The sequence below is a fragment of the Nicotiana tomentosiformis genome, chromosome 5 (genome assembly GCF_000390325.3).
Source record: "Nicotiana tomentosiformis chromosome 5, ASM39032v3, whole genome shotgun sequence".
In the NCBI taxonomy this organism is placed as follows: domain Eukaryota; kingdom Viridiplantae; phylum Streptophyta; class Magnoliopsida; order Solanales; family Solanaceae; genus Nicotiana; species Nicotiana tomentosiformis.
Genome location: NC_090816.1, coordinates 65423469 through 65436723, shown reverse-complemented (window position 1 = coordinate 65436723; position 13255 = coordinate 65423469). Strand labels below are relative to the sequence as shown.

At 41.9% G+C, this 13255-nt stretch overlaps 1 protein-coding gene across 1 annotated transcript in view; it reads left to right on the top strand.

The window, feature by feature from the left end:
• Positions 1 to 12831, top strand: part of LOC108947784 (uncharacterized) — a 28136-nt gene extending 15305 nt beyond the window's left edge. Inside the window, exon 9 of the mRNA XM_070176214.1 lies at positions 12647 to 12831. The gene's annotated coding sequence lies outside the window, so the exon portion shown is untranslated. The remainder of the gene's footprint in view (positions 1 to 12646) is intronic.
• The last annotated feature ends 424 nt before the right edge of the window (positions 12832 to 13255 follow it).

Genomic DNA, 13255 nt, shown 5'->3' with positions numbered 1-13255 from the left:
ATGTGAACTTTGATCTTCCGCAAATGCGATCGTTTGCCCCCCCGACCCACTTTGCAAATGCGAACTTGAGGTACTCCAGCTACTCTTCGCAAATGCGATGTGTTGCTCGCAAATGCGAAGCCATCAGAGGTCGCAAATGCGAGATCAGAGGCCTGCACCAGAACTGAAACACACCAGCAATATTTCTAAGTCCAATTTCACACTGTAGCCTATCCGAAACTCACCCGAGCCCTCGAGGCTCTAAACCAATTGTGTACATAAGTCTAAAACCATCATACGAACTTGCTCGCGTGATCAAATCGCCAAAATAACACCCAGAACTACGAATTTAGCATCAAATCAAAGAAAATTTTCAAGGAAACTCATGAACTTCTAATTTAACAACTGGGCGTGCGAATCATGTCAAACCAACTCCGTTTCTCACCAAATTTGACAGACAAGTCATAAATATAGTATTGGACCTATACCGGGTTCCGAAACCAAAATACAGACCCGATATAGAAAAAGTCAAATATTGGTTAAACATTTCAAAGTCATTAAGCCTTTAATTTTCAAATTTCAATAAAGTGCGATAACTCGAGCTAGGGACTTCCGAATTCGATTTCGGGCATACGCCCATGTCCCAAATCACGATAAGGAGCCACCGGGACCGTCAAAACATATATCTGGGTCTGTTTGCTAAAAATGTTGACCAAAGTCAACTCTAATAGATTTTAAGGCAGATATTTCATATTTTCTTAGTTTGTAACATAAAAGCTTTCCGAAAAAATATTCGGACTATGCACATAAATCGAGGAAGGCTAGAATGAGGTATTTAAGGTTTCAAAGCGTAGAATTAGGTTCTAAAACATAAGATGACCTATCGGGTCATCACATGCAGCTTCCAAACAAGCTGTTTGTGCACCAGCTTCAACAGTAGCACCTATAGGTCATGCATTTTCCAGTACTTGGTTTGTTATCTAGATGTAGTTGTTATAAGGAATGGTTAAGTTAGTGAGTGCTCGCATGTTTGGAACTCTAAAATGTATCAGAGGAAACATAAAAGAGGTTGTTGGTAGCTGGTGGGATCATGAATTTCCCGTGAGTTCTTAACATTTATAAGGATTCATGTGCCCTGCTATTGCTTTTTTCTCTTCAGTGGATGTGTATTGTGATGGTAAGTGTGTAATATAAATATTGTCTGGATTATTAATATGGAAGAGAATGTCTTTCAATAGTTGTGTAGTGGTATTTCTCTCAGCTGCAAACTTGTATAAAGATTCTTTCTCTGGGACCTCCTTTCACCTTTCGCTAGCTACGCTTTAAACAATTTCCAATAGTGTTTTTTCTTTAGTCTGACTATCCCATCCACCTCTAATTATAGACAGCAAAGGCCCCTAGTCATAGTATAATAACATGGTGGTACAAGGGTGAAAATGCACTCAAAAAAGGAGCGACTACCTTGCCTAAGCGAAGCTACTACTAGCAGCCCCTTTACTAGTAAGGGAAAGCATAGTGCATAAGAACCTCGGATAGTGCTAGTCCACTCTCCTAGCACCACCAACTGCATTTGGTGTACCTGTTATAGTAGTTGTTTTTACCTCCTTACTATACTGGCCCTGGCCCTTAGAATTTTGCCCAACTATTGTAGAAACGACCTCACCATCACATGTAGCTACAATATGAGAAGTGTTCGTGCCTATCTTAGCAGTCTGCTCATTGCACTTGGGATTTTCCACTCGTAACTCATGTTCGTGCTTCTCCACCATAACTAATTTTTCAGCTAGTTCAACAGATGCAGTAACCACTCGATCATGTAATTCAAATCCTTTCAAAATTGAAGTCTTGCCTACAACATCTGTTGCTTCAATATCTAGATTTTTGCCACTGTACCACTACCAAACAAATGAAGTTTTCTTATTCTATTGGTTCAAATGAAGTGCTCAACAACCAAAGAAAATATGATTTGTTTTCTTCAGTGATTAGTATTCTTGTATATATTCTTGAATCAGAAATACAAACATGTGTCCTCGATGCATATCGCATCAATGCCAGGCAATTTGGACTAACTAATTGAAAACATCCTAGCTAAGGCACGATCAACAGGAACATCAGTCCATTTTGTTCGTCAACAACAGGTCTCATTGAGTCTTGATTTTGGTTTCTTCTTTCTAGACCTTTGTACTAAGGTTTTTTATCAGATAAGAACAATGGCTGATCTCTACAGAGCTTTCTTTGGTTTTTTTTGTATAATGGAATCTGTCACGACCCAATTCTCCCTCTGTAAGACGTCGTGATGGCACCTAGTCTCTACGACTAGGTAAGCCTAACAAAATACGGAAATAACAAAATAGAAGTAAAATATAACAACTAACTGCAACAAATAACTAAATAACTCGTAACAATGCCGCTTGGCATGTACAATAACCAACACTCTAGTAATACACAGTATTCTCAAAACCCGGAACATCATAAGTCACAAGCTATAGAAGAGAAACTAGTATCTCTATACACCAGAGCCTAATAAAAGGAGTACAGAAGGTAAATGATATAGGAGAGAATAGAGGGTGGACCCCGAGGTCTGCGGACGCGGCAGATGTACCTTGAAGTCTCCGTACATCAGGAAGCACTCTCAGCTAATAGCGGGGCTGATAAGAAGCACCTGTATCTGCACACAAAACATGTGCAGAAGAGTAGCATTAGTATACCACAACGGTACCCAGTAAGTACCAAGTCTAACCTCGGTCAAGTAGTGACGAGGCCAGGTCAGGCCCACTAGTAAATAATAAATAAGATAGGAGAATATATAGTATAATGAGAGACTAGAATTTAACAAAAGGAAACACAGCAAGACAACAGTACAACACACAGGGGTAAACAACAGGGGATCTCCCGAGATACCGTCTCGTAGTCCCAAAATAAATATAACAGGAGAAATTCCGAGGTACTGCCTCGTAGTCTCAAAAGTAAATATGTAGGGAATACTCCCAAGGTACCACCTCGTAGTCTCAAAAGTAAATATGCAGGGAGAACTCCTGAGAAACCACCTCGTAATCTTAAAATTAAATGTGCATGGAGAACTCCTGAGGAACCGCCTCGTAGTCTCAAAAGTAAACACACAGCTCAAATCGATAATACAATAGTTAACAATAAGATTTCTACAGTTATACTGATAGAGAACAATGGAAAGTAGAAAATCAACTAGGCATGCTTCACAGAGTTCAAATAAGCAGTTAAAGCACGTAGACATGCGATATTAGACTAAACCGGATAACTACACATATTGGAATAGCTCAATTAAGAATGAAAACAGACTAAAAATCATTTAAACGGTATAACTCAAATTAAAGGAAAAACATGTTGCTACTCAGTAAAATAAATTGGGTTTTACAAAAAATAGCCCGTGTACGTACTCGTCACCTCACGTATATAGAGCTCACATATCACAAAAAGTACCAAATCCTAAGGGGATTTCCCCCAAACAAGGTTAGGCGAGCCACTTACCTCGAACCAAGCTCAATCAATCGGTAACAATGACTTTTCCACGAATATCCGACTCTGAATGGTCCAAATCCTGCCAAAATCAATTACTTACCATAAATACAACTATAAGAAATTAATCTAATTAATAAAATCAAAGCTAAAGCAAGAAATTAGAAAATCACCTCAAAAAGCCTCCCCGGGCCCACGTCTCGGAATCAAGTAAAAGTCACAAAATATTAACACTGATTCACTCACAAGCCCGATTATGTAATTTATTTTTGAATCCGACCTCAATTTGAGGTCTAAATCCCCATTTTAAAGAAATCCCTAATTCTACCCAAAACCCCCAATTTCCACCATGAAAACACAAGATTTTTGGTTGAAATCTAAGGAAATGTAGTGAAAGATTGAAAGAAACTAGTTTAGAATCACTTACCATTGATTTGGAGAAGAACGGTTATTTGAAAAATTGCCTCTAGTGTTTCTTGTTTTGAAAATTTGAGAGAATGAACCAAAATCCCGTCTAAGTCCCATTTTGATCAGTTGTAGATGTCGCATTTGCGACCTGGGGTTCGCAAATGCGAAGCATCAATCGCAAATGCGAAGACCTTCACATCCCTGCTTTCATCGCATTTGCGATGACTTGTTCGCAAACGCGAACATTGATCTTCAGCATTTGCGACCAAATTGATCGCAAATGCAACCAAGCCTGCCCCAGCCCCACTTCACAAATGTGAAGTATTGTTCGCAAATGCGAACTCTGGCCACCCCGCAATTGCGAACTCATGATGACCCAGGTACTCTTCGCAAATGCAAAGAATTTTCTCGCAAATGCGAGCCTATCAGGATTGGGGATTGTTCACAAATGCGAACACTGATCTCGCAATTGCGAGATCAGACACCAGTTACCACAATTTGCAGAACCGGCTGAGTTTTCTAAGTCCAAACCACTCTGTAGCCTATCCGAAACTCACCCGAGCCCTCGGAGCTCCAAACCAAACATGCACACAAGTCTAAAATCATCATACGAACTTGCTCGTGCGATCAAATTGCCAAAATAACACCTAGAACTACGAATTGAACACCAAATCAAATAAAGTTTTCAAGAAAACTTTGAAACTTCTATTTTCTCAACCGGGCGTCCAAATCACGTCAAACCAACTCCGTTTCTCACCAAATATGACAAACAAGTCATAAATATATTGGACCTATACCGGGTCCAGAACCAAAATACGGACCCGATATCCAAAAAGTCAAACATTGGTCAAACATTTCAAAATCATTAAGCCTTTAACTTTCAAATTTCAACAAAGTGCGATAATTCGAGTTAGGGACTTCCGAATTCGATTCCGGGCATACGCCCAACTCCTAAATCACGATACGGTCCCACCGGGACCGTCAAAACACAAATCTGGGTCCGTTTACTCAAAACGTTGACCAAAGTCAACTCTAGTGGATTTTAAGGCAAAAAGTTCATATATTTCTCAGTTTTTAACATAAAAGATTTCCAGAAAAACATCCGGACTATGCATGCAAATCGAGGAAGGATAAATGAGGTATTTAACACAAGTAGTTTCTAAAACATAAGATGACCTATCGGATTATCACATTCTCCACCTCTAAAACAACCGTTCATCCTCGAACGGACATAAAAAAAAAAACATGGGCTGTGCGAAGTCGATCCTGAATCACCTTAACCTTTTCCAAAGCATCCTAAACCTAGTCTGTACCCAATAATCTAGCCTCGCCCGGCTCGAACTAACCCACTGGAGGCTGACACCGCCTACCATACAGAGCCTCATACGGTGCCATCTGGATGCTCGACTGATAACTGTTGTCGCAGGCAAACTCCGTAAGTTGCAAGAACTGATCCCAAGAACCTCCAAAATCTATCACACACGCACGGAGCATATCCTCTAATAACTGAATGGTGCACTCAGACTGCTCGTCCATCTGAGGGTGAAATACTTTGCTCAGCTCAACTCGAGTACCCAACTCATGCTGTACGGACCTCCAGAATCGTGATGTAAACTGCGTACCCCGATCAGAGATGATGGATACCTATACGCCATAAAGCCTGAAGATCTCGCGGATATAAACTCGAGCCAGCTGCTCGGAAGAATAGGTAGTCATCACAGGAATGAAATGAGTTGACTTGTTCAGCCTATCTATAATTACCCAAACTGCATCAAACTTCCGCTGAGTTCGTGGAAGCCCAACAATGAAATCCATAGTGATCCATTCCCATTTCAACTCCGGAATCTCTAACTTCTGAAGCAATCCACCTGGCCGCTGATGCTCATACTTCACCTGCTGGCAATTTAGACACGAAGCTACATACTCAACTACGTCCTTCTTCATTCTCCTCCACCAGTAATGCAGCCTCAAGTCTTGATACATCTTCGCAGCACCCGGATGAATGGAATACCGTGAACTGTGAGCCTCCTGGAGAATCAACTCATGCAAACCATCTACATTGGGCACACATAGCCTGCCCTGAATCCTTAATGCACCATCATCCCTAATGGTGACCTCCTTAGCGTCACCGTGCTGGACCGTTTCCTTAAGGATAAGCAGATAGGGGTCATCATACTGATGCTCCCTGATACAATCATAAAGAGAAGACCGAGAGACCACACAAGCCAATTCTTGACTCAGCTCAAAAATATCCAATCTCACAAACTGGCTGGCTAAGGCCTGAATATGCAACGCCACTGGCCTCTCTGCTATTGGTAGATGTGCTAAGCTCCCCAAACTCAAGGCATCGGCCACCACATTGGCCTTTCCGGGATGGTACAAAATGGTGATATCATAATCTTAAAGCAGCTCCAACCACCTCCACTGAAGCAAGTTAAGATCCTTCTGTTTGAACAGATGCTGCAAACTCCGATGATTGGTGTAAATCTCACAAGGGACACCGTACAAATAGTGCCGCCAAATCTTCAAGGCATGAACAATAGATGCTAACTCAAGGTCATGGACAGGATAGTTCTTCTCATGTACCTTCACCTATCTGGATGCGTAGGCAATCACTCTACCGTCCTGTATCAACACCGCGCCGAGACCAATCCCCGATGCATCACAATATACAGTATAAGACCCCGAACCTATAGGCAATACCAATATTAGGGATGTAGTCAAAGCCATCTTGAGCTTCTGAAAGCTCTCCTCACATTCCTCTATCCACTTAACGGAGCACCCTTCTGGGTTAGCCTTGTCATAGGTGCTGTAATAAATGATAAATCCTCTACAAATCGATGGTAATACCCCGCCAAACCAAGAAAACTCCGGATCTTCGTAGCTGAGGACGGTCTGGGCCAATTCTGCACTTCTTCAATCTTCTTCGGATCCACCTGGATCCCATCACTCGATACTACATGACCCAAGAATGCCACTGAGTCTAGCCAAAACTCACACTTTGAAAATTTTGCATATAACTTCTTTTCTCTCAAGGTCTGAAGCACAGTCATCTGGTGCTGCTCATGATCCTCCCGAATTCGGGAGTACACCAGAATATCGTCAATAAACACAATGATGAATGAGTCAAGATAGGGTCGGAACACACTGTGCATGAAGTGCATAAATGCTGTTGGGGCGTTGGTCAGCCCAAATGACATCACAAGAAACTCGTAGTGACCATACCGAGTCCTGAAAGCAGTCTTCAGGATATCTGGCTCCCAAATCTTTAACTGATAATAGCCTGAACGTAAGTCAATCTTGGAAAACACTCTGGCACCCTATAAATGATCAAATAGGTCATCAATACGAGGCAATGGATACCTGTTCTTCATTGTGACTTTGTTTAACTGGATGTAATCAATACACATCTGAATAGAACCATCATTCTTCTTCACAAATAAGACAGGAGCACCCCAAGGTGACACACTGGGCCGAATGAAGCCCTTATCAAGCAACTCATGTAACTGCTCCTTCAACTCCGTCAACTCGAGAGGAGCCATACGACATGGAGGAATAGAGATGGGCTGAGTGCCCAGCAACAAATCAATGCCAAAATAAATATCTCTGTCGGGCGGCATGCCCGGAAGATCAGCTGGAAAAACATTCGGAAAGTCCCTCACTACTGGAACTGACTCAACTGTAGGGGTGTCAATACTAACATCTCTCACATATGCTAGATATGTGTCACATCCCTTCTCAACCATTCATTGATCTTTAAGAAATGAAATAACTCTACTGGGAGTATACTCTAAGGTACCTCTCCAATCTAATTGCGGTAATCCTGGCATAGCTAGCATCATGGTCTTACCGTGACAATCAAGAATAACATAATGGGGCAACAACCAGTCCATGACCAAGATAACATTAAAGTCTATCATACTGAGCAGTAATAAATCGGCTCTGGTCTCAAAACCATTAAGAGCAACGACCAATACACGCGGTCCACAACAAGAGAATCTCCCATAACAGTAGACACATAAACAAGGGAACTCAAGGAATCACGAGATACGCCTAAATACGGGGCAAAATAAGAGGACACATAGGAATAAGTGGAGCCTGGGTCAAATAAATCCGATGCATCTCTATGACAGACCGGAACAATACCTGTAATGATAGAGTCAGAAGCATCTGCCTATGTACGAGCAGGAAGAGCATAATATCTGGCCTGGCCTCCCCCTCTAGGGCGACCTCTACCTCCCCAACTTCCACCTCGAGCTGGCTGAGCAGGTGGGACAGTAGCTGGTGCTATAATCATAGCCTGAGAACCTAGTGGAGCACGCGGTGGCTGAGAAGTCTGTAGAGGTGCGCCCCCTTCTAAGTCTGGGGCAATCCCTCACCATACGGAGGGTATCGCCAAACTCAAAACAAGCTCTCGGAGAGCGTGGCTATTGTGACTGGCTCGGGCCAGGTCTGCTGGACTAACCGCTAAAAGCACCCTGTGCAAGAGGAACACTAGACATTGGCGGTGCATAATAAGGCTCATGGGGCCTAGAAGGGGCCAGAATACCACTGGCGATTGGAAGAGCTGAATGAACGGGGTGACTCACATAACCCCTACCATGACAAACTGCAGCTGGGGCACGAGTACCACTATAAGTGCCAGACTCTCGAGACCTCTTGGCCTCCCTCTCCTCTCTCTCCCAAGCAAGCATACCCTCCAATCTCCTAGCAATACTTATAACCTGCTGGTAAAAAATATCCATCTCTAACTCCCGGGCCATGCTAAGCCAGATACTGGGGTGGAGTCCCTCAATAAACCGACGAACCCTCTCTCGAATTGTGGCAACCAAGGCTAGTGCATGTCGGGAAAAATTACTGAAGCAAACTCCATACTCTGACACAGTCATAGCACCCTGACGCAGCTGCTCAAACTCCGTGCGCCATGCATCCCTGAGACTCTAAGGGACATACTCTCTCAAAAACATGTCCGAGAACTGAGTCCATGTAAGTGAAGCTGCCTCGGCCGGACTAACCAACTCATAAGTATGCCACCACTGATAGGCTACAACTCTAAGCTGGAATGTAGTAAAAGAAACCCCACTAGACTCCGCTATACCCATCGTACGAAGAATACGGTGACACTCCTCCAGAAAATCCTGGGTATCCTCTAACGCCAATCCACTGAAGGTAGGAAGGTGGTACTTCTTGTACCTCTCAATTCTGAGCTGCTCCACCTTAGAAACTGCTGCCCTAACCTCGAGCTGAGCTGGAGCTACCGGCTGCATTGGTATAATCACTGAAACCTGGTCGGCCTGAACCCGCTGCTCTAGAGCACCGGCGACGGGAGTCTATGCTCCTCCCCCGACCTAAGATGTGGTAGGAGCAAGTGGAATTAATCCAGCCTGAGCTAAGGTGCTGAACATGATTAGAAATAGGGCTAGAGTCTCCTGGAGGGCTGGTGCAACAACAGGTATCTCAGGTGTCTGCCCTCCAGTTGGAGCTACTGGGGGCTCATCTGTGGCAGCTCGTGCGGGTGCTCTGGCTGCACCACGTGGACGTCCTCGGCCTCTACCCTGGCCCTGGCCTCTTGCGACTCTAGCAGGTGGCGCGGGTGCCTGGTCATCAGATCCGCCTGTATGTGTCCTCACCATCTGTGAGAGAATAGAATACATGAGTTTAGAAGAAAAAAAATAGTCAACAATTTTCGCACGACAAGGAATCAGAGTAGTGAAATTTTCCTAACAGTTCCATAGCCTCCCGAAGATAAGTACAGACGTCTCCGTACCGATCCGCGAGACTCTAATAAACCGTCTTGTAACTCACGACACCTATGAACCTAGAGCTCTGATACCAACTTGTCACGACCCAATTCTCCCTCCGTAAGACGTCATGATGGCACCTAGTCTCTATGACTAGGTAAGCCTAACAAAATGCGGAAATGACAAAATGGAAGTAAAACTTAACAACTAACTACAACAGATAACTAAATAACTGGTAACAATGCCGCTTGGAATGTACAATAACCAACACTCTAGTAATACACAGTATTCTCAAAACCCGGAACATCATAAGTCTCAAGCTATAGAAGGGAAACTAGTATCTCTATACACCAGAGTCTAATAAAAGGAGTACGGAAGGTAAATGACATAGGAGAGAATAAGGGGGACTCCGAGGTCTGCGGACACGGCATGTGTACCTTGAAGTCTCCGTACAGCAGCAAGCACTCTCAGCTAATAGCAGGGCTGATAAGAAGCACCTGGATCTGCACACAAAATATGTGCAGAAGAGTAGAATGAGCACACCACAACGGTACCCAGTAAGTGCCAAGCCTAACCTCGGTCAAGTAGTGACGAGGTCAGGTCAGGCCCACTGGTAAATAATAAATAAGACATGAGAATATACAGTATAATGAGAGACTAGAATTTAACAAAAGGAAACACAACGAGACAACAGTACAACACACAGGGGTAAACAGCAGGGGATCACCCGAGATACCGTCTCGTAGTCCCAAAATAAATATACCGGGAGAACTCCCGAGGTACCGCCTCGTAGTCCCAAAAGTAAATATACAGGGAGAACTCCCGAGGTACCGTCTCGTAGTCTCAAAAGTAAATATGTAGGGAGAACTCCCGTGGTACCGCCTCGTAGTCTCAAAAGTAAATGTGCAGGGACAACTCCCGAGGAACCGCCTCGTAGTCTCAAAAGAAAACACACAGCTAAAATCGATAATACAAAAGTTAACAGCATGATTTCTACAGTTATACTGATAAAGAACAAGGGAAAGCAGAAAATCAACTAGGCATGCTTCACAAAGTTCAAATAAGCAGTTAAAGAATGTAGACATGCGATATTAGACTAAACAGGATAATTACACATATTGGAATAGCTCAATTAAGAATGAAAATAGACTAATACTCATTTAAACGGTATAACTCAAATTAAAGGAAAAATAGGTTGCTACTCAGTAAAATAAATCGGGTTTTACAACAAATAGCCCGTGTACGTACTCGTCACCTCACGTAGACGGCGCTCACATATCACAATAGTACCAAATCCTAAGGGAATTTCCCCCACACAAGGTTAGGCAAGCCACTTACCTCGAACCAAGCTCAATCAATCGGTAACAATGCCTTTTCCAAGAATATCCGACTCCGAATGGCCCAAATCTAGCCAAAATCAATTACTTACCATAAATACAACTATAAGAAATTAATCTAATTAATGAAATCAAAGATAAAGTAAAAAATTAGAAAATCGCCCCAAAAAACCTCCCCGGGCCCACATCTCAGAATCGAGTAAAAATCACAAATTATGAACACCCATTCACTCACGAGCCCGGTTATGTAATTTATTTTGGAATCCGACCTCAATTTGAGGTCTAAATCCCCATTTTACAAAAATTCCTAATTCTACCCAAAACCCCTAATTTCCACCATGAAAACACAAGATTTTTGGTTGAAATATTAGGAAATGTAGTGAAAGATTGAAAGAAACTAGTTTAGAATCACTTACCAATGATTTGGGGATGAAAGGTTCTTTGAAAAATCGCCTCTAGGGTTTCTTGTTTTGAAATTTTGAGAGAATAAACCAAAATCCCGTCTAAGTCCCATTTTGATCAGTTGCAGATGTCGCATTTGCGACCTGGGGTTCGCAAATGCGAACCCCGCAAATGCGAAGAAACAATCAAAAATGCGAAGACCTTCATATCTCTGCTTTCATCGCATTTGCGATGACTTATTCGCAAATGCGAACATTGATCTTCCGCATTTGCGACCAAATTGATCGCAAATGCGACCAAGTCTGCCCCAACCCCACTTCGTAAATGCTAACTCTGGCCTCCCCGCAATTGCGACCACTTGATCGCAAAAGCGAACTCATGCTAACCCAGGTACTCTTTGAAAATGCGACGAATTTTCTCGCAAATGCGAGCCTGTCAGGATTGGGGATTGTTCGCAAATGCGAACACTGATCTCGCAATTGTGAGATCAGACACCAGTTACCAGAAATTACAGAACCAGCTGAGTTTTCTAAGTCCAAACCACTCCGTAGCCTATCTGAAACTCACCCGAGCCCTCGGGGATCCAAACCAAACATGCATACAAGTCTAAAATCATCATACAAACTTGCTCGCGTGATCAAATTACCAAAATAACACCTAGAACAACGAATTGAACACCAAATCAAATGAAATTTTCAAGAAAACTTTGAAACTTCTATTTTCACAACCGGACGTCCGAATCATGTCAAACTAACTCCGTTTCTCACCAAATTTGACATACAAGTCATAAATATAGTATTGGACCTATACCGGGTTCCAGAACCAAAATACGGACCCGATATCCAAAAAGTCAAACATTTCAAAATCATTAAGCCTTTAACTTTCAAATTTCAACAAAGTGCGATAACTCGAGCTAGGGACTTCCGAATTCAATTCTGGGCATACGCCCAAGTCCCAAATCATGATACGGATCCTCCGGGACCGTCAAAATATGAATCCGGATCCGTTTGCTCAAAACATTGACCGAAGTCAACTCAAGTGGATTTTAAGGCAAAATTTTCATATTTTTCTCACTTTTTAACATAAAAGCTTTTCGGAAAAATACCCAGACTGCGCACGCAAATCAAGGAAGGCTAAAATGAGGTATTTAAGGCTTCAAAGCGCCGAATTAGGTTCTAAAACATAAGATGACCTATCGGGTCATCACAGAATCCAAGGTGATGGAATCTTCAAGATGTTTTTTCATATTATACTTTATCCTTTAATACAGTTATTTCATAATTTAAGGTCATACAGTCTGATGTTCCATAATTTAGTGGTTGGAAGATTTTAAAATGATGAAAAGTTGCAGAAATCATTTGAAGACCATCATTCGTCTGGATTAGTAATATGATGACATTAGCTATTTAGTCCAAACAATATATTTTTATGTTTTAAGTTACTGTGATATTAATATTTTTGATTAGTACTTCCTTTTGTTTGTTAAGATTTAATGAGATAAATTATGTTTTTTTGAATTAATATTAATAAATTTTATTATTTGGGTTATATTCTATACAAATATAATAACTATTATTAATTGTGTCTAAATTATTGCTATTATCTCTTGTGACTTTTAGCACTAATTTAGTTTGATATACCAGCTATAAAAATGGACGATAAAAGAGTAAATTAAGATGTTTTCACAAGGGATATTGCAGCCGTTATAATTGATGTAAAACAATTGCCGTTAAAGATATTGACTTTCAGCGGTCATTTAGTTAAACATATTAGCCATTAAAATGGACGGTAAAAGGCAAACTAAGATGTTTTAAGAAGGGATACTATGGTCATTTTAATTGCCACAAAATAATTTCCGTTAAAGATGTGAACTTTTACCGGCAATTATTTTGAATT